General features: G+C 49.5%; 2 long non-coding RNA genes across 3 annotated transcripts in view; one reads left to right on the plus strand and one right to left on the minus strand.

The window, feature by feature from the left end:
• The first annotated feature begins 11,295 nt into the window (after positions 1-11,295).
• On the plus strand, positions 11,296-15,937 carry LOC110309966. The gene is made up of 4 exons (XR_002379782.1): positions 11,296-11,735; positions 12,520-12,783; positions 12,905-13,076; positions 15,887-15,937. It is a non-coding gene; the product is annotated as an uncharacterized LOC110309966 (long non-coding RNA).
• Positions 15,493-22,513, minus strand: part of LOC115029214 — a 35,159-nt gene continuing 28,138 nt past the window's right edge. The window contains exons 1-3 of one of the 2 annotated variants that reach the window (XR_003834770.1): positions 20,265-20,309; positions 16,141-16,271; positions 15,493-15,577 (exon numbers count right to left, since the gene is read on the minus strand). This is a non-coding gene — a long non-coding RNA (uncharacterized LOC115029214). Of the gene's footprint in view, positions 15,578-16,140; positions 16,272-20,264; positions 20,310-22,513 lie in introns of those variants that run through there. The other variant, XR_003834769.1, reaches the window with a different exon arrangement.

Raw genomic sequence — 22,513 nt, forward strand, 5'->3', positions numbered from 1 at the left:
TGTGTGTGTGAGAGAGAGAGAGAGAGAGAGAGAGAGAGAGAGAGAGAGAGAATCCAGAGGCATCTGGAAGAGTTCAGAGCAGAGAGAAAAAGCAGCAGACTGGACAAGGCCAGGGAAGCCAGGGAAGCCAGGTGTGGAAAAGTCATGGCTATGAGGGGGACAGTAGCTGGGGGAGGGAAGCCTGTGAGTTGGAGCAGACCTGGGGGTTTAGAGGAGATGTGAGAAGATCCTGGATTTCAGTGTGGAGGCTTTGAGATGTATGACAGCGACTTGTGAATGGGGACTGCAGGAGCCTGGAGAACAGCATGGCTTTAAGATCACGCTGCAGGTGTATGTCAATGGAGAGGCACATGTCCTTCTGCCAAAGGCCAGGCTCCTCTTGGCTGACAGAAACCATTCACAAGTTCCTGAGGAATGCTGACTTTTGTCTAATTGCCAGAAATCCTTCTAGAGTTCAACTCGAATTGAGCCAAGACTGTGATTTCTGGACATATGCACTTCCTGAGACCTAACATCTCTGAGAGGTATATCAAGGCAGTAAGTAGTTTGTCTGTTTGTTTGTTGAGACAGGGTTTCTCTGTGTAGCACTAGCTGTCCTGGAACTCACTCTGTAGACCAGGCTGAGCACAAATCCACCTGCTTTGTCTCCTGAGTGCTGGGACTAAAGGCGTGCATGACCACTGCCTGCCTAAGGCATTCATTTTAAGACTACCACAGAATAAAGGATCAGGATACAAAAATCAATTGTATTTCTATTAAGTAGTAATGAACAGCTGGAAAATAAAATTAAGAAAATAACCTATTCATGCCACAAAACAGAATAAAATATTTAGAAATAAGCCAACAAAAGAAACAATTATACTCAGAAGACAAAAAAAAAGAAAAGAAAAGAAAATATTAGTGAAAGGAATGAAAGGACGCACAAATAAATGGAAATCTAAGTTAGTGTTCACAAATCGGAAAGCAAAGTGATTAGGATGACAATTTCCCACCAAAAAGTCACCATCAGAATTCCTATCAAATCTGCATCAAACTCTCAACAGGCTGTGCTCGCAAATGCTGCCAAGCTGATCCTACGGTTTATGTGGGGATGAAGCAGGGTAGAAGGGATCTTACCAGCTAGACAGTCCAGGGCCAAGGGAAAGGGTCTGCACTAGAGTCTATAGCAGAGTCATGGCAGGACTGGACTGGCACAGAGACAGACAGGAGGTCAGCACTGCAGAGTGCTGTCAGGAGATTCTGTCTCTGTCTCTGTCTCTCTCTCTCTCTCTGTCTCTGTCTCTCTCTCTCTCTCTCTCTCTCNCTCTCTCTCTCTGTCTCTGTCTCTCTCTCTCTCTCTCTCTCTCTCACACACACACACACACACACACACACGCACACACACACTTGCACTCACACTGAGTCACTTTTCAACAGACTATCAAGTACATCGAATGAAGAAATCAGAGACTCTTCAATAAGTGATGTCCCAACAATTGAATACTTATCTGCCAAAACGAAAATATCCACTCAGATTTTCTTTTTACTCCACATTGTATATAAAATTATTCAAAATGGATCCATGCTCTTAAGGTAAAAACTAAAACTCTACAGTGTCTGGGAGAGAAAAGAGCACAAGAGAAACTATTTGTGACTTTGGATTAAGTAAAGATTTCTCGACAGTGGCAAGAAAACACCATCTATAAATTTTAAAAATGATGTCAGACTATGAAAGTGACGAACTTTGACACCACATCTAGGGGAGGTGGGTTAAGAAAATAAAAAGGAACATCAAGGAGGGAGCATGGCAGCATCCAGGCACGCATGGTGCAGAAGCTAAGAGTGCCACCTCTTGTTCTGTAGGCAGTTAGAAAACTGGCTTCCAGGCATCTAGGGCTAGGAATTTAAAGCCACGCCCACAGCGACACACCCACTCCAACCAGGCCACACCCACTCCATCAAAGCCACACCCACTCCAAGGCCACACCTACTCCGACAAGGCCACACCTCCTAAGAGTGCCACTCCTGGACCACAAATATACAAACCATCACACACTGCTACCCCAGTGCCCAAAATAAACATATTTCTTTTGAAAAGGAAGTGAAAAGACAACTACAAATAGGAAGAAAACGCTTACAAATAAAAACTAATAATGAAGGAGACATATTGAGGATATACAAAGAAAATCTACAACTCACTGAAACAAACAACCAGAGCAGGGTTAGCTCAGTGGTGGAGCCTATGCATAGAGTTCCGGGGGTCTTGAGTTCAATTCCCAAAGGAATAGAAGGAAAGAGGGAGGGAGCGAGGGAGGGAGGGACGGACGGACGGAGAAATAAGCTTGTCACCAAAGAGAAACAAATGAACCACTAGTCCACGAGAAGCAGCTCACTGGCATTAGTCAAAGGGGAACATGAAGGAAAACCACAAGGAGACACCTCATGTATGGTGTCTTATGAAAATGGCTTATGAAATGGCTTATGAAAATGGCTCTAACTAAATTTTAAAAATTAAAAAAAAAAAAAGCAGGAAGCAACAGACGTTAGAGAGAAGGTAGAGAAACTGAAACCTTCACCCACTGATAGTAAGCATGCAGAACTACGGACTTATTGTTGTGCTTTGCCTTGTTTTGTCTTGTGAGATGGGGTCTCACTTTGTAACCAGAGCTGCCCTTGAACCCTTGCGCCTTCTGCCTCAATCTCGGGAATGCCAGGATTCCAGAGTGTGCCACCACACCAGGCTGCAACTGCCATGTTGGAGGAGAGCTGGATAATTCCTTAAACAGTGTCCACTGACCATATGACCCTGCAGTATGAGTCCAGGAAGAAATGGAAATCTACAACCACACAAAAGGATGGTCCATAAGTGTTGGACATAGGATTATGTGGAGTCGTCACACCTTGGAAGCAGTGCAAATGTTTGTGAACTGGAGACAGAAAGCACTAGAATACTCCTTATCAATGGGAAAGAGGTGTCGCTAGAGAGCCACGCCCCTTGAAGCATTACACGCCGATAAGTCAGACACAGAGACGTACCATCCAGGAGGCTAAGATGGTGACTTGCTGAGGGTGCTTACTACACAAGCAAGAGGGGCTAAGTCTGGTTTTCCAGAGCTCACATAAAAATGGGCCCGGCTGTGCACATCTGAGAGCTCAGTGCTGAAAGTGACAGGGCTTGAGTAGAGACAGACGGACGGACAGACAGACAGCCTAGCAGAGAAAGAACAAGCTCAGAAACAGACTCCTCAGAAAATGAAGTGGAAAGAGAAGTTGCGGAAGACACATCACACTGACCTCTGGTTTCCATATGCACGCACACACATACATATTCACTGGAACATACATGTGCACAGCCACACACATAAACATATGTGCACGCAAAAAAAAAAGTCATAATGTTTTAAGTACATTAATGATTTTGTATTGGGCCGCATTCCTAACTGTCATGGGATACATTGGCCTGAGGGAGTGATTCCCAGCCTTCCCGATGCCGTGACCTTTTAATGAAGTTCCTCATGCTGTGGTGACCCCCATTAAAATTATTTTCATATCTGTAAGTTGCTAACCTTATGGATTGTAATGTAAACATTTTTAGAGATAGAGGTGTGACAAAGGGGTCACAACCTACAGGCTGAGAACCATGGCCTAAGGCCAGACCTGGGTGCTTAGTAAGGGCTTGCTTACACCCCACCCCAGGGACACTAAACAGTAACAGACAAGGGTGACCAACATCTTTCCAAGTTATTTGGATGCTCTTCAACACTGGAGTCCCAACTCAAAGTTCACCCCAACCTGAGTTAACAAACATACTGTGCAGGACCATGGCCAGTGGTCCTAAAAGCCACCACTAGGCCTCTGTCCCCTCCACACAGCTCTCAGCATAAAAATCACTAATGAGGGAGAAGAGGTTGGAGAGATGGTTAAGAGCACTGGCTGCTCTTCCAGAGGTCCTGAGTTCAATTCCCAGCAACCACATGGTGGCTCACAACCATCTGTAATGAGATCTGATGCCTGCTATTGGCATGCAGGTATACATGCAAATACAGCAGTCATATACATAAAATAAATAAATCTGAGAAGGAGGAGGAAGAAGAGGAAGAGGAAGTAGATAACACCAGTGGGGATGTTTCCAAGTTCATTTCCATTTCCCCACAGGAAACTTTCACCAGAATGAATCAAAAGTTGAACCTGCAATTCCCCCCCCCCCCCGCCGCTATGAGTTCACACACACACACACACACACACACACACACACACACACACACACACGTGAGAAGCATTGTGTCCAAGCAGTAAAACAGCCTGGCTGTCTTGCTTTAGCCCCTCACCTGTCAGGCTCGGCTCTACCCCACCCAGGCACAGCCTGCCAAGGCAGTGAGTAGTGATAGGTGGCTATTGTCTCTGTGTCTTCTTTGGCAGACAGAGCTCTGACACTGGAGCCTGACAGCCTCTGAGACCTTTGTCTCCCAGGCATGGCCAGTGGCCATAATTGATATGGATGTCAGGGCTGCTGTCCTTGCCCAAGCTGGCAATTAGTGCTTGTGTTGGTGGCTGCCAGGGATTCCTGATGCTGCAGAGCAAAGACTTGTCAGGTTTGTGGCCACGCGGCTCATTATATGGGGGACATGGGCTCCCTGCCCCCACCCCCTCTGATCTCTCTGAAGCAGAGAGGGTAGCTGAGCCACCTTGTCACTTCCATCCTTTGTTCAAGAAGGTAGAGCGGAGCTGATGGTGACAGTCCATCTCCATCTATAGGTCCTGGGTCCTACACAGAGTGACCAATGGGAAGGGCTGTGAGAGAACTCAGGGTTATCAGAGAACTACAGCAGTGAGGGGCATATGCCTTCAGGAGTCGGGCAGGCACAGCCCATAGAGTAACATGACTGGGCTGGGTGGCATTCATGCTCAAGTTCCTTGTCAAAAAGGTGAGCAGTGGGTCAGATCCAAATTCTCTAAACTGTGGGTCACATCCACTAATAGCACATATAGATAATTTAGTGGACCAAGGCATCATTTTAAAGACCAAGAACAGGAGCTGGAAAGACAGTGCAGTGGTTAAGAGCATTTACTACTCTAACAGAGGACAGACATTGGGTTCCCAGCACCCACATGGTGGCTCACAACTATTTGTAGCTTCAGTTCCTGGGGATCCAAAACCTCTTCTGACTGCCAAAGGCTCCTACTTGAATGTCACACACTCACACACATAATTACATATTTAAAAATAAATAAAGATGGCTCCATGGATAAAAGCTAACAATGCAAACATAAGGACTAGAGTTTGCATCCCCCAAACCCACATAATAGCCAAGCAAGCATGGTAGCCATCTGTAATCCTGCCACTCAGGAGGCAGAGATCGGGGAGGGGCTTCCTCAGGACAAGGCTAACTAGACCAGCTGGAACTGAAGAACTTGCGATTAAGTGAGAGACCCAGTGCCAAAATATAAAGTAGGGAACAATCAAGGAAGCCCATAAGTGCTAACTTCAGTCCTCATGTGCATGTGCACAGAAACATATACACATTCAAGCATGCACATGCGCACATCACTATACGGAGAGAGAGAGAGAGAGAGACAGAGACAGAGACAGAGACAGAGACAGAGAGACAGAGACAGAGAGAGACAGAGACTAGAGTAGAATAAAAGCTAGAAGATTAAAATAGAGTAGACTCACGTGCATTTCCTGCACTGAAGACAAGTGCAGTCTCCTTAATTTTTGTTCAATTATGCACGCATAACATATAAATGAGTGTTGTACAACACAAAAGGTTTCTCGGGTTGTGGGATCAGTGACAAGGATGGGGCTGGCTACTCCAACCATTCCAGGGATCTCGGTTAAAGAGGACTCTAGAGGAAGTTAAAGTAGAGGAAGGCTCAGGTGTCTTCAGGAAATTTCCAGATTTGTTGCAGTAAGAGGTAAGCAAAGCAATCTCTCTTAGGGCCAAGGGTTCCCACCTGCCCTTCCTGGCCCAGTCCTTTAAGCATCTGTGAACTGGGTTGTCTGGGCAGGAAATGAGGTGCCTCTGCTGGCATCTTGGGTGCAAGCCTCCTTGCTCCCTGCTCGTGAGCCAAGTCACACTGAGGGATGCTGGGATACAAGGACTCTGCTAGTTCTGTGTACATGCGAAGGAACAGACATCAGTGTAGGATATTACACAGAAGCACACAGCAGATCTCATCACAATCATGTAACACCTACATCCAACCCAACAACAACAACAACAGCAATCTACCCTGGTGTGGCGAGAACTGCAGAATCCCTTAACTTCCAGGGACCATGCACAGAAAACACCATTCACTGACCCCTGCCGCGCACGTGACAGTTTACACAGCACTTTCCTGTACATCTTATACACTCATCGCTGTAGGGTCCCCCTCCCAGCTCCCAAGTCACAGTTGAGAAAACAGAAGCCCAGAGAAGCCCAGCAGCCTGCTCAGGGACGTGCAGCTAACAAGAAGATTAGCTAAGAGGCCACTCAGCCTGCCTGAGCTCAGCCCCACCCACCTCCGCCCTATTTATTAAACCACGCCTCCCTGAACAGTTTGGGATCTGACAAGCGTAGTCATTTTGGAAAAAAATCCCCTGCCAAGCCGAGTCAAATTTGACAGAGTTCAATAAGGGCTTTATATTCTCTCTTTGCTATTAAATCATACTTTCTTTTAAAAAGCTTGAAGCTACACAATTCACTACTGAAGCAGCCTGTTCTAGATGCTGGTAAGGTCAAGACTGGTTTCCACCCTCAAAGTGTGCCTGGCCCCACCCCCGCCCCGCCCCCTGCTACCCCAGTGAGGCTGTATGGGCCCTGAAGACAATTATCTGCCCTGAAAGCCGGCCCCTCTCCAGACAAAGGCACTCCCCCACTCACATTTATCAGTTTTATTCCCTTAATGATTCAAACTTGTGCTGCGATGTGCAGCTCAGAACGGAGGGTTTCATGGATTTAACAGTTTTATTAATTTAGGAGGTTTCCACTGAGCGCCAGAATGGCTCAGTGTGACAAAGAAGGTATCATAAATGAATTGATTTGTCACGTATCAGAATGTGATCCAGCAGAGATTTCATTATTGGAGTTATTTTCCTCCAATTATCTGCAAACTTAAAATGCTAAAGAGCACCCCCCTCCACCCCCACCCCCAGCAGCAGCCGGCCTGGATCATTTGAGCAGGAAATAAATGGAAATCAATGGCCCAAATTTGCTGCCACATGCAAAGGCCGCCCAGCCTCCCTCCTCCCTCTGTGTAGCCACTTGGGGAAAACAAAGCCAGGGCACAGAGGCCACAAAGGCCACCTGCAGCCTTGAGGCATGCTGTGCCTGTGGGACTGAGTCTTATCCCAGGGCCCTGGCCCCAGATGACCAAAGAACAGCCCTAGGCAGCAGCCTGCCTGGCAACACCAGCGACCGAGCATGGGGTGGGGGCTGGGGGTGACTATGGAATGAATGAGTGCTGAGCAGGGAGCCTGGATCATCCCAGACACTCAGAAACTCTCACTCCACATCAAATGTGGGTTCACTTGTACTCCCAGGCCACCAGATGCTGTTAGCCTCGGCCTGGGGATCCCCACTCACCCCAGCCCTCTCCTGTGTCCTCTACCTTCCAGTCTTTTCACTGCAGGCTGGTCCCTCCTCCCCTTGGGTCCCTGCTTCCTCTCTGGCCCAGGTTCCAAGCCAGCCTTCCCTATTCCTGCCCACTGAATCTCCTATCTACCCCACACAACCCCTCCTCCCGTGCCTCAGTTTTCTTATCACCAAGAGGATCATGGTTACAAACTCTAGCTCCCTGCTCAGGGCATTTGTATACAACACACCAGTCCTTCTTTGCCACTGAATTTGAGGTTGTGCCAGGCACCCATGAAGATCATCGAGAAAGGTGGAAACCACTTGCCTTCAGGGAGCAAGCCCCCTTTCATGACCACACAGAGATGAACCTGGGACTCAAAGCCTGACATTTGGCCTAAAGAATAGGACTCCAGGTTGACAGGGCTAGCTAGCTGCAAGGGAGAGACACGGAGCCAGCACCTCCAACATGAGAATTCTTTTACCTACCCCTTTGGAAAAGACACTAAGCCTGTCATAACCAGCTCAGTGTCCAGGGGAGAACAGCAAGAGCCACTTACTGTGTGTGACACCTTTTCTAGGTGCTAGGACAGCTTGGGCCCTTCTCATTTCTTCCTGAGGAGATTTTTTGCAAATGGAAGGGGGAAAGGTCCCAAAAGAAGAAATGAGCTGTGTAAGGTCACACTGCCCAACCTAGCCCAGGTCCATGTGACCAGAGAACACTTGCAAAGATGTCGTCCCCTTGCCATCCCCAACTGCACTGGCTTCCATCCCAGTTAGTGGCAACTGTCATCCATCTGGTAGAGAATGCAAAGGCTGAAATCAAGGCCAAGAGGGAACAGAGCAGGGCCAATCCCCAGGTGAGGGGCAGGTAAGCCAGATCCCACTTGGTCCCTTGCTCCTGGAGTATCTTCATCTGTCCCGAGATGAAGCAGAGGCTGTGGCTGGACCTCTTCAGCATTACTGAGTGAGTGTAGCAGAAAGCACATGGAAGACTGGAAAGTTCCCTGCCTAAGATGCTGTGTGGGGGAGGGGGGTGGGGGGTAATTGGGGAGGCAAGGACAGGCCTTGGGTCACACATGCTGTGCATTCAGGAAGCACCCTTGGGCCTCTTTCTGTCCTCGAGTGGGGCTCTGCATCTAGACCCTTCCAAGTTACTCACACCCCTAGAGGGCAGAGGCCCACCTATGTTTGTCAGCAAACACACTGGCAAGGCTGAGCATACTCAGCTGCCCTACACTGTACCTTCCCTTCACAGGAGCCTCTCAAGGAACCAGGGGCTGGGTTCCGGTGATGAGGAGCACCCCGCTCTACAGCAGACCACAACACCCCCCCGCCCCCCAGCTCGACAGATAAGCTCATTGCACACAGATGTTAGTTACATCTGACACAGCCATGTGTACACACTGGCCAGGTCCTGTGTCCACACAGATCAAGTCTCTCCTCCTCCCCATCTCCTTCTCTCTGCTTGCCATTCCAGCTCCAGAAAGCCCAAGAGCTCCTAAGGTCACGGGCAGCACTGACAGATGACAGGCAGCCACAGAAAGCCAGGGGGAAATGAACAGGTCCCAAGTTTAGCAAGATGGCTCCCTTCTGCCTCTAGGACTTCATCACCTCCCTGACCTCCAACAGCCAGTAAAGGTGTTTAATTCGTGTCCTACTAAAAATAGCTTCCTAATGGAGTCCAAGGCTCTCTCTGAACATTAGTGCAGTGACAAGGGACGTTGGTCTCCATTAGCCGATCCCTGGGCATAGAAATTCTCATTTTTCCAGGGTGGGCTAATGTTTCTGAGAGTCCCACTTCAATAGGGACAAGGGACATACTGAAGACACTAGAACTTGTCACTAGGCCACCATAGACAAACAACTGCCAACCAGTAGCTCAGGACAAAGACTTGGCCCCACAAGCCCCAGGGGGAAGTGTGAGTCTCTTGCTTGAGATTTCATCTGAACCAGCTAGCCTGTCTTGCCCTGGCCCAGAGCTGGCTGCTGTGTGCACAAGGGAAGTCTTTGAGATCTCCTTTGACATATTCTCAGCTCTCCCTAAACCAAGGGTCATACAGGGTACTGAGGCAGACACAAAGAATAATGCCCAACCCTCAGGCCTGCCAGCCGGGTCAAGGGCTAGACAAAGCAGTAAGAAGCTGGGGACTCAAGGCCTCTGAGGTAAGCTAAAGGAAATAGGGGGTGTAAAAATGTATCCAGGGTAGGGCCCTCAAAAGTTATAACATTCTTGTCAGAAAAAAATCCAGGAAAGCTTCTTGGAGGAGATGGCACTTGATCATTCTTGTTCCGTTCCGTGTTTGCATAAACAAAAGATGTACACTTATTTTTGGAGCTGTGGTGTGGGGTTGGATGGGACAGAACCCAGGACTTTACACACGCTAGGCAAGAGCTCCACCACTGAGCTACATTCCCCCAGCACTAACAGAGAGTCATTTCGGGGGCTGTGAACCCCACCAGTGCTGACTTGTAGAATTTCTCTTAAGATTCATTGCTGAATTTTCCAGGCACAGCCAGATCCTCTCCACCATTGCTGGATACACTGTGGAGTTCCGACTCTTACCAGTGTAACCAGCTTTCCCAGAGTAACAGCTGAAAGATGTCGAATCAGTTAGAGCCATTCAGGTGAACGTCCATCTTCTCCCTAACCCCAGCCCTAAACATCACCCCATTCTACCTATTCCCTCCCTCCCACAGGTCTCAGCTGAAGCCACCTCCTCCAGGAAGCCCTCTCTGGATGTAGCATTTCTACTATGCCCCACTCGGCACCTGAACTGTATGCCCCTTACATTTTAACTGTATTTCCATGTGGGGTTTCTTAGTCTTGCTAATTCTTTAACTTTCTTCCAGACCTTGAGTTTCATGAGGCCTGAGGTCAAGCCTGTACCCTGCCCTTGCATTCCCACAAGCGTGGCCAGCACATACCTCTTCACACACACTTTCATTTTCTAAGATTCCCATTACACAGATAGAGAGACTGAGGACCCAAAAAAGGAGAAGCAATGCCCATCATCCAGTGTCAGCTGCAACGTGCAGCTGGAGGCCCCGGCCTCTCAGACCCTCGTTCCCTCGAGCTGGGAGCTGAGTTTGAGACAGACAGCCCCGAAGGGAAATCAGTTCACCTTGTACCACAAGTCAGACCCATCCTGTTTTCCTGAACATCTCGTGTGCACAATGGAATCCATTTTACAACTGTTGAGTTCAGGCAAACCAGCTTCTCTGATACGGCTTGTCGTCCACCTTTGCCGCTGGAGCGCCAACCGCCCAAGGTCAGAAAGATGAGTTGACAGAAGGAAAAGACGAATGCAGAGCCTTTGCTCCTCTCTCCACGAGAGCCCCCTGTCAGAGTCTCAGTGTGTCCCCTGAAGGGGGCATACGGGGCTTCCCTGCCTACTCCCTGCTATGGAGTTTGGAGATCCACCCCCTAAAACCTCTTATCACCACACTATTGGTGTTGGCGTCTGTCTATCTGGACCTGTTCATCTTCAAAGGCCCACACCCAGGAGGCTGCAAACTCAGTCTCTTCCTCTTTGGATATCCCTGGGCCCTTTATCTGAGCTCAGCAAATGCTGTTGGGTGCGCCCTCTTCCTATGTGGTTGCTGCCTGCCTACCCTCTACCACGCCATGGTACTTCCCAGAGTGTCTTGTGCAGGACAGGAAGTGCGGCCCCACTGCTTCCTCTCAGAAATCCCATAAGCAGAGAGGACAGTGAGGGTGGGGTCTCTCAGGAAGGGCTCTAGCTACTGTTGTCCCACAGTGCCTTTCCTGTGAGCATACAGCATTACTCTCCATTGTCCTTCAACCTAGTTGTCACTTCCTCCAGGAAGTCCTCTCTGATTACTACTGCTGCTCCCAGGCCAAGAACACTGCTAATTCAAGGACAAGCGCACAGATTGGGACTTCACCTAAGAGGCCTTGGGCAAACCAGAAGCACATAGTGGTGCTGTGAAGACCCCGTGAAGCCGAAGGGCACCTGTGCAGAGAAGCAATGAGAACCAGTGTCCTCGGCAGACAAGAGATGGTGGTGACTGGCAAGAGGCAGGGGACAGTGAGGCGGAGAGGAAGCAGACAAAACCAAAGGACAGGAAGGACAAAGACCTCTGGGGTGAAGACAGAATGAAGGGATCTAGTGGGTAGTAAAAGCCCAGCAGACACCTGGGTAATGGAAAGTCACTATCCTGGCACTCCCAGAGGAGGTAAGAATTTCCTGTGACAGCCATGAGGCTGAGTTGAGCTGCAGTACACCTAGTATTTTTGTTAAAGATCCCTTATGTGTGCACGGGGGAGGCAGAGCCAGGCATATCTCTGAGTTTGAGGCCAGCCTGGTCTACAAAGTGAGTTCTAGGGCAGCCAGGACTATCCAGAGAAACCCTGTCTCATGGGATGTGGGGTGGGTGTAGAGGGTTGGGGGTGGATCCCTATGTGGAGCTAGCCAGAGAGCCCTGGGACAATGAGTCCCTCTGACAACCACCTTATCCAATCAGAAGGAAGAAGACCTTACTGGAGACCTCTCCCTCTGCTTCTCCCAAGAGCCCCCTGGAGTTGAGGCTTCAGACAGACCCAGCCTTCACAGCACCTGCTTCTGCCAGCTGACTGCTTAACCACTCTGCAGGGGTCATCCTGCTGGCTAAGACCAGGGCTGCAGAGCCAAGCCTCAGGCCTAGCTTGGCTGTCTGTGGCTGTGGATCCTCTGCTGACCATCTCTAGGACTCAGTTTCCCCACCTTTGGGAAGGGGATGCTATTAGTTGCCACCCCGTTAAGTGCTTTGGGGCTCAGAGAAGTGGCCACTGGGCTCTAGCAATGGTTTGGTCCCGAGCCTGGCCTAAGAAGTTCAGGACATAGGTGCAAGGCTTGCCTTATTTCTGAGGTGTCCAGGGTGGCCTCTGGTCTGGGAGAGGAAAGACAACAAGTCTCTAAGGCCTCCTCCCAGCCCACCTGCTTGTGAATGTATTCTAAAGGTTTTATATTTGCTCCCACAGTAGCTGATGGAAGGTGTAATGGCCATTGTCAATAATGGTTGCCCCTCAGGAGACTGACAGCCCAGCAGAATCTCAGGACACTGGAGGCCATACGTGTGAGGTCATATCTTCCCTTGAGAGCTGCAGTGGTAATCTTGTCTCTCCAGAATGTCCTGTGATGAGCTCCTCAAAAAAACAGCTCAGACTCCTCCCCCGCCTCAAGGCCCCTCTGCTGACTGAGCTTACTGCCTACCACCCCCAGTGCCTCCATCCCTAGACTAAGAGGTGCCCTGCCCATGACTGTGAACCTGCCTGCTTCAAGAGTGCGCTCAGGCCTTTATCATAGAAGCAGTGGCCAAGCACTGATCCCAGCTTGCCGCCTCACTCTGCCTCCCTCCCCATGCAGCTCAGCGAGCACACAGAAGCCAAACAGAAGCAGGACAGAGGGGAACCGTCCAACTTCCTGCCAAGGTGCTGAGTGGACAGACAGGCTTCAGAAGACAGGAGAAGGGGGAGAAAATTGGTGGCCTTGACCGTAAAGAGCACTGATGCCCTAGGGACCCATTGCATCCAGCAAGGTGATATGAAGCAGACTTAGCTGGTGCTGCTTCAGGAAGAGTGGGTACCCTCAGCACTTCCCCTCAGGGAGATTCAGTGGGCCGGGTCAAGAGGAGGGTGGCCAAGGGTCTCCAGTTATCAGTAAAAGGGAGGATTTCGAAGACACAGGAAGCCTAAACCTCGAGGAGGGGAAGAAGGCTGTGCCTTGGCTAGAGATTCAAGTAGAACCGAATTAAAATGACCTCCTCTTGTAATAGTAAGTCATGTTCTGCCCACCAGACTGCTTCCCCACCTGTCAAATGCCAGTGGCAGCCACTTACATTTCTTGAGAGTTTGCATATACTGGGCACCTGGCACTAACCTCACCTACATTAGCACACTAAGTTGTGTCTCGGGATGCCACAAGGAAGCAGCCGTTATTCAACCAGCACTTTACAGCTATTTTTACTAGGGCCCAGAACATCATATGTTCTCAGGTCCCATTGTGAGGTACATGACAGGCTTCAAATCCAGGCAACCAGGTTGTCCGCCAGCCCTTGGCCATTCCCCTCTGCTGTCTTTCCTCAGGCCACCAACATCCATACCTGGGGCTTTTCAGGGTCACTTCTCAGGGTCACTCAGGGTCAGGGGCTTCCAGAGTCACTCATAAAGTAGGAATAAGTACAGTTGTCATATGTGAACGTAACTCACTCACACAGTAAATCTGTGCAGGATCAGGGTTGCAAAGCCGTTTGCAGAGGAGAAAAAAAGAGGCCTAGCCACCTGCCTGGGACACCATGCTTGCAAACTGCAGAGGTGGGAGCTGAGCACACATTGTCTGGCTCCAGAGCCACCATTTTGCTGTCTGAAAGGATCTGCCCTGGTCCTGCATACAGCGACAGTAGGGGTCTGGGGGGACCTTTGCACTATCCACCTGCATCCGTCCTTCTCTCTAGACATGAAGTTTTATTCTGCAGAAACTGAGGTGGAGTCCCGCATGTCCCCTGTGTGGTGGACTCTGGGCCACACTGTCCCTGCCTGCTCTGCTAGTCTGGCCAGGAAGTAATTAGGTAGGTAACCCAGAAGCATCTCTTGGTCCAGGAAAACTGAAAGAATCTGGAAGAGGGGGTGTCTTTCAGAGTACCGGTAAACATAGGCTAACCAGAGGGTAACCCGTGGGTGAGGAGACATGCCTAGAGGAAGAGGGCACCTCTGTTGAGTCAAAGTGACAGACGGGCTGGCAGGGTGGTTCAGTCGGTAGGAAGCTCTTGCTGATTACTGCTCAACAACCTGAGCTCAATCCTTAGAAACAGCAGAAAAGAACTGACTCCCGAAAGCTGTTCTCTGACCTCCACACATTGTGAGCCCTAGGCATTCATACGTGTGCATGTGTGTGCACACACATGCATGCACATGTACACACACACACATACTAACAATAAGGCTTTAAAACATTTAATGAAAGAGTAAATGGGTGAGAGGCACTAGCCCACAGGTGAATTATGGCAGCCAACAGATGGAAGGGCTCTCAGGGCTTCTCATTCTAAAATGTCCCTCCATATTTGTTGGGGACAAAGTGACAGGGAACAGCCAGTGGAGACATCAAGGTCATTTCTGACACACAAGTCTAAGAGAATGACAGGAACAGCTCCTCCCACCCAGGGCCCAGCCCATCCCTAGCTCTGTCTTGGCAGAAAGCCTGGGCCGTGTGCCTGGGCTCACACCAGCTTCCAGCCACCTGGGAACACACCCCTTAAATCATTACTACCGACTGTGGGGGTGGGAGTCTCTGATGATGATTGTCCTTTCAGGTTGCTTGTCTACAGCATCATAACATGGTACTCTGGGGGTAATTAACCAACAGGGCTGTTTGTCCTTCATTCGGAGCTGGTGTGAGTCTGAGTGGGAATCTGTCCTTCTTCCCAAGAGTGGAGGTGGTGGCAGACCCTACTTATTCTTGAAGCAGAGTGACACCATCAATAAAGGCCCAGCCAGTGCCATACCAGGGCTCCCAGGCCATCTTCCCAACAGACATTCCAAATGACATCTGATCCCTTACACATCTACCTCTGAATGTCCTGGACCTCTCCCCAGAATGTCTCTTCATCCTCATTCATAACTCAACCTGTCCCTTCAGAGTGTCTCCCTGACCCTTCTGTGGACAGAAGTCAGCCTGGATCAGACCCAAACACTTACTGGCCAGTGAACATCTCAGTGTTCACAATGACCCCTTGGCCAGCTACTCCAAGGGAAAGCTCACTTAAAGAATGGAGACCTAGTTCAATGATTTCTTAGGCTCTGATGGTATTTGGGTTAGCAGAGGTAGGCCTTGATCTAAGAAGGTGTGATAGCCTAATGGGGTGTGATGTTACCTGGAGGAGGCCAGGCAGGAACCCAGGGCTGGAGGCTGTGGGGTCCCCCTATCACATCTCCTTAGGTGAGCCCCACATACCCTGACTTCCTGGGTGCAGTGCTCAGTAGAGACATGAGCAAGCTCAGAGGGGAGCAGTCAGGCCTGATGTCCACCGAACTGGAACTGGATCTGGAAAGGACAGGGTTGAGAAAGCCCCAAGGAAACCTGCAGCGCCTCCTCCACACAGACCGACAAACACTGTCCTCTCTGTAGACCACCCACAGTCTATGATGGCTCATGGCCTCTAAGCAAGGAGGTGAGACCCAGCCTGGTATTGTAGACCACTGGCTCCCTGACAAAGGCCTCCACCACCCAGGTCTAGGTCTCCCCAGCCTATGCTGTCTCCCAGAATAGCCAGTTTGATCTGTGTCATTCATAGATGGCTGTCTAGTCCCAGAAGCCAATCACCACCTCTCAGAGCATTTTCTGTTGTCCTAGGAATCACTCAGACCCAGGCAGGATGCTGTTCTATCAGTCCCTAGATTCCTGGGGGATCTCCTCAAGCTACCTTGGGAGAATGAACAAGGCCAGCCCACATGGATGGAACCAGGTCTGAAGTACGGATTCTCCCGAGGCCCTGAAGAACCTGGCCTTTCAATAGCCCATCACTTTGTCCCAGGTAGAGAGTATGTGAATAATTGTTAAGTCAGTTTTCTGTTGCTATAACCAATGCCTGGGGCGAATCAACTTACACAGCAGAAAGTTTCATTTTAACTCAGCGTCTCAGAGGCTCCAATTCATGGTGACTTGGTCCTGTGACATTCATAAAACAGCATATCATGTTGTTGATGTGGGATGGGGCAAACTGCTTATATCTTGGTAACTATAAAACAAAGAGAGAAGGACATCTGGGACTCTCCATGGTCTCTTCAAAGACACATTGCTAATGACTAATTTCTACCAAACACCACTCCCCCTCAATAGTTTTGTGGGCCCAAATCTTTAGGAGGGACCTTTAGAGAATATTCCAGACCCAGACTATAGCAATTGTGTGTCAGGAGCAGTTGGGAGAGGTCAGGAACAGAAACACAAGACAGAGTGAGAGAATACTTTGGACATGTCCTGTGCGCCAGGCACTGTCCTTGGAGAGCAATATGCACTCATTCATTTTGTCCCCAGAACAAGGAAGCAGACATCCACAGAGATGTCTAACCGGGCCAAGGTTATGGGTTCAGTGATCAGGACTTGGAAGCGAACTTGCTATGTCTTCATATCTCCATGGTACGCCTACGGACCGCCTTACAGGCTTCCCGGGGCAGCCCAGCATGGTGCAGGGATGAAACTGATATCCAACCTGGAAACCAGCTCTTGACTCTACTGGAGCCTGCACAGTTGCAGGGTCATTGTGCCTAAGGTAGAAAAGACGAGATCTCTCTCTCCCTCTGGGGCAGGGCTTCAGAGGGCCCTGAACTTCTCTGTCAACCTCAGCCCACTTAAGTGTGGTCACTGGGCCAGAGAGTGTCTGTCTGCTGCCACCTCTGGATTCTTTTGCCCCTGGGGCCTCCCCTCAAGCACTGGCTCTTAGGCAGCATGCTATCACCGTGTCCAAATGTTTGTCATCTCTTGACACTAATATTATTTAAGGCATAGAGTCTCATGTAAGGCTTCCTTTTAGCAAGATTGTCTCATTTAATAAAATTCCCTGTCTCTGTCCCCCAAGGTAATCATGTTGATGGCAGCGCAGTCCCCGAGCTGTGATTTGGTCTGGGAATAGAATTATCAGGAAGCCTGACTTGGCTGTCACAGATGCTCTGCTTGGGGTTTTCCCTTGAAGTAAACAGAAAGAGTCCCAGTGGAAGGAGCAACTCAGTAGGGACTATGGCAGCTGGCCTCCCCACTGGCCACTCTGTCCTCAATGGTCACCTCTCAAAGGCTCAATTAGTAAACATTTCTTAGTCTAGGGTGGGAAATGGCTACTGTTGATGCGGGTAAGTTACCTGATCTATTCTCTCAATCTCTCTCTCTCTCTCTCTCTCTCTCTCTCTCTCTCTCTCTCTCTCTCTCTCTCTNTCTCTCTCTCTCTCTCTCTCTCTCGCCCTCATTTTGCTGAATGTATTTTTGTTTTTGTTCTTTGAGATAGGATCTCATGTAGCCCAAGCAAGCCTCAAATTCACTTTGTCATAAGGATAGCCTTGAACTTCTAACCCCCCTGCTTCCACCTCCACAATGCTGACTTATAGGCATGTACCATCCTGCCTGGTTTATGCAGTGCTGGCACTTCGTGCATGCCGGCGTGTACTAATTGAACTATATCCCCAACTCTCAAATACGGTGGATGAAAAAGACAGAGACTGCCTGGAACAGAGGAGTCCAACAGAGCCAGCTCAGATCCTGGCCACACCTCCTGCTACTGTGACCTAGACAGGGTTACTTCCCTTCTGCAGCCCAATGTCATCTAAGACATGATCCTCATCACAAGGATGTTAAAATCAGTGGATAAGCAAGTGAAGGCCCCATAACACGAACTAAAGAGTCCTCTTCTTCCCTGCCCACGACCCAAAGAGAGGGACACTCTGGAATTTTATACATATTTAGAAAGAAGATTAATTGAGATAATGTATGCCAAGTAGTTGACATGTGGCAAATGTTCAGGAAACTTTTGCTGTGATTGTCATTATTATTCAACACCACCACAGCCACCACCACTGCTGCCACCAACCACCACCACCATCACCAGAGCCATGTTTACCAGTGTTGATGTTGTGTATCACCACCACCACCATCATCATAGCCATGTTTATCAATGTTTACCATGTTCATCACCTCCATAACCATCATCACCACCACCATGACTACCTCCTCCATCGACTCAGCCATTATCACTGCCATCATCATCATCCTTCACCATCAGCACCATCACCATGCCCACTCTCTCCATCATTATCACCACTGCCACCACCACCATCAGCACCACCATCACTATCACCTTCATTAGATGGGTAGGGAAGCCCTTTGGAACTCTAAAGGTCACCCTCATTCTCACTTGCTGTGTAGCCATGAGCTGGACCTAAGTGTCGTCTTCTCTCTGGACTAAGTGTCCATCTGTGAACTTGGAGACCAAAGTCATGATGGACGTATATGGTGGCATGTCACTCAACCGGGTATGCTGGTTCTCCCTGGACTAGAGGACCCAGGAAAGACCAGGGGCCTCCTGGACCCCAAGGAGTTCCAAACCTATAAATGACACATGCAAAATCACATATGACCAGAAACTGGGCCCAGCAGGCAGAGAGGGTATTTGAGTATTTGAAGACTCCAGGGGAACCAATCTAGAGCTTACTATGCTCTGCTAGCTGATGACTACAAACGGTGAGCCATGCTCTGCAAAAGGACACAGGGCATGCATCTGAGAGATGGGTTTGAATCCCTCAGCCTCCAGGCATTCACTGATGGTCCTTGGAAGCACTGAGGCCAGGTGTACACCTATCTCATGGCAGTCCTGTCAGAAGAACGTTCTCTTAAGGGACCTACAAAAGAGCTATGGACAGAGTTAAATAGTGCCAGAAGGAGGTGGTGGGCCACCTTGGCGTTCTAGCAGAGACACTCCATCCCAACAGGCAAACATCAAAGAATAAGGAATCACTTCTGGAATCCCTGTGGGGTCAGAGCCCACCACAGGAGGGGCATCACTGCTGCCCATGGGATGCTAACTGAGCCAGTGAGGGGGTTGATGACAGTGAATCTGGGAGCTGATGGCTGGCTGAGTTGGCAAAGGGCTTTCCATACAAACAAGAGGACCTGAATTTGGATCCCCATGACCCATGTTTGAAAAAGGCATAACAGCATGCACCCATAACCCAGACTCTGGCAGGAAGGAGACAAGTAGGTCCCTGGGGATCACTGGTTAAACAGTGTAGACCATTGGTAAGCTCCTGATTCAGTGAGAGACACTTTCTAACAAATAAGGTGGCATGTGATTGAAGAAGACACCCAATGCGGTCCTCTGGCTCCATACATGTATACACGCATATACGCACACATAGATAAACACACCGTGGCAGATCACATCTGTCAAATGTCTGTTTCATGCTTCTGGGCCCACATCTGACTTTCAATGGGACTTTACCCTTTATTGAGTCTGTGTACATCTATCACTGAACAGAGGAAATTTGACATAAAGTAACTTCAGATTTTAGTTCATAAAAGTACTGCACCTTCCAGAGGAACCAGCATCCTGGAAGGAAGTCTCAGCAGCTACATAGAGAGATGTCATGCAAGTGCTTGCATGCTACTTTAACTGGGCTGCAGGGTCAGCATCATGTCACATGGGAGGGTTATCTTCAGATGATAACACCCCAGCCAGCGTTTAGAGGGATATGGAATTCAGGCAAGCCATCTCTGTGGTGTGCCTGATCCAGCTTCTGAAAGCACAGTCTGTCTCCAGTGGTCTCCACATGCCAGTTTTCGGGAGGCCATTTTAGGCCACCATGGAGTGTGTAATGCAGAAGTCATATCTCTAACAAGCCACACTAGCGAAAGCCAGCCAGGAGCCAGAGAATAAATGAAGCCATAGGAGCCACCCTCCTGGAACAACAGCCAGGGAGAAGGGACATGGGACACAGAGGAGAATGCCTGCCTCTTATAGGAAGAGAGCCAGGATCTGAGGATGCTCCATACAGTCTGCCTGAATCTTGAAAGCCATTCTTATGTGGGATGGAGGCTTCATCCCACCTACCTGCACACATGTGCCCGTTGCCCAAACAGCCATGATACCTTTCCATCGTTTACCCGTTCCCACTCAGCCCTGATTTGTCACACTGCCAGCTTCCCGTCACACACACCTTCTTATCTGGAAACCCTAACTAGTCAGTCCTACCTGCTTCCCATAGAACAAACTCTCAGGCCAGTGGGGCTTCCATGCTGTGAACAAAAGAGGTAGGTGAGGGTTGTATTGTTGACTTCAAGAGGAGCTTCCTGCCTCTGCCCTCTGCATGCTGGCCTCTGTTCCTCCCTTGCTTTGGATTGTCTCAAAGCCCTTCATATACCCAGCCTTTTCTATCACAGACTCTCTAAAGAGCCCTCTACCATTCACTTTTCCTGAACCCCACCAACAATGGCAGCTTTTAAGAGAGTGGGCAAATGTATCTCTGTCAAGGCCAAGCAAGGGCCTCTAAATCTCCCGTGCACCTTCCCTGAGCAGTACTGGGCAGGACTTTCAATTGTGCAAGAAAAGTCATTCCCAGCAGCAGAAAGCATCCCTATCGCCCATGTACTCCCAGCATCTCCTCCAGGCTTCTCCACCCCCATCCCCCCAGGATCACACCTAATCACATATACTACCACAGGAGCAAGGCTCGTGGCTTCCTATCGTTCCTGATAAACAATAACCACACTTGATATCTCAGCCACTGTCACTCAACTAAGATTTCCTCATCGGGGACCCCACATCATGCGACACAGCTCCAGTTCAGGAAGGAGATGACCTGCCCAAGGTGTTCCAAGTGATGAGTTGCAGAGTCAGGGCAAAGCCAGAACTCTCCCTACACTAATGCCTTAGGGTCTTTCTCACTCCAGTGCTGCATGCTGGGCCTTCTAGTAAGGAACAGACACTAGATAAATATTTAGAGAAAGGCACAAGACCATAGCTGATCCTCACGGCATGGCAGCAGGCAGAAACCAACCCTCTGCAACCATTTCCAATTCAAATGCCTTGGCTGCATGGGTGACTCCTGATGCACTGATGCCTTTTGTTTTTTTGGGTTTTTTGGGTTTTTTTTTTTTTTTTTTTTTTTTTTTGAGGAGTTTGTGCTTTCAACAATAAGAGGTAGTAGGAGGATGTCCCCAGAGAATCCCTGGGAATCACTTCTGCACCATGATTTCAGATGGGAAGTGGAAAACATTTTGCAGCAAACAGGCTTTGCTTGTTAACAGAGGGAGGGAAGCAAGAACTCAGATCCCATTATTTAACAGGTGACAATACTCATGCTGCCAGAGTCAAGGGACAGATCTGAGGTCACTCAGATAGGGATGGGCACCAGCTGCCTTGATTCCCAGGCTAGGGATGGAGCTCTTGCATATCCTGTTACCAGCAGCTCTTAAATGAACTGCTCTGGTTGGCTTTTGTGGAAAGGGCAGAGGGCACAGTCCCAAATGCAGGCAGAAGCCATAAAGAAGTCTATCCGATAAAGGCTCATTGTTCCCAAACACCTCCTCCGGCTCAGCCCCCAGTTTCTGCAGCAGGTGGTCATCAGCTCACATGGCCAGAATCCCCTTCTTATATTGTACTTTCTCGAGAAAAGGCTACGCTGTCCATGCCTTGTCTATGGCACCAGGGTGGTGTCCCTGCACCCCTCAGAGGATCTTCTAGCCAAATGCCTAGAAACTTTCCAATCTCCACCAAACCATAGTATTTGAGGGTGGAGGAAGTGTGACAGAGGCTACTTAGCACCAAGTGGAAAGCAAACCCACCTCATCCATTGACCTTGAGACCTTGGGCAAACTTTATCTCTCTAAACCTCGGTTTTCTCGTCTGTTAAGTGGGGCTCGCTGGAGCTAAACACTCCTCTGCAAGTGTGAGACTGGCCCTGTCACAACTTAGAATCACACCTGCCCTGTCACCAGGACTTCTGCTCTGGTCCAGGCCAAAGAAACACCAACAAGTCAGTCCAGATGGTCTAGTCCCATGGCCACTGGAACCAGACAGCACCCTAAGGACTAGGCCATCAGGTTTAGCAGGGCAGAGAACTTTGCTAGTTTCTCAAGAACACTTTTAAGCAGTGACACAGAGGGACCTGAAGTGGGGTCAGGAAGCCTAGTGAAGCCAGAAGGTTGCCAGTGCAGTGTGGTGAGGCCAGAGAATGGCTGGAACCCAGACTCCTGCTCATCAGAGGCAAGCCACCCATTGCAAGGCCTGAAGGGTCATAGTCCATAGAACATAACAGAGGCTGCCAGGGCTCTGGGTAGCTTGAGCCTGTAGTAGGGCATGCCTCAGAAGCCAGCACCAGCTCTCTCCAGCCTGTGAGTCAAGTCCTGGGTCAGCCGATGACACTGTGCACTGGAGTGGGCACTGTGTGTACACTCGATTAAGTCTTGCTTTGCTCTGGTGATTTAGAGCATTCCCCAATC

The sequence above is a fragment of the Mus caroli genome, chromosome 14 (assembly GCF_900094665.2).
Source record: "Mus caroli chromosome 14, CAROLI_EIJ_v1.1, whole genome shotgun sequence".
Taxonomy (NCBI): domain Eukaryota; kingdom Metazoa; phylum Chordata; class Mammalia; order Rodentia; family Muridae; genus Mus; species Mus caroli.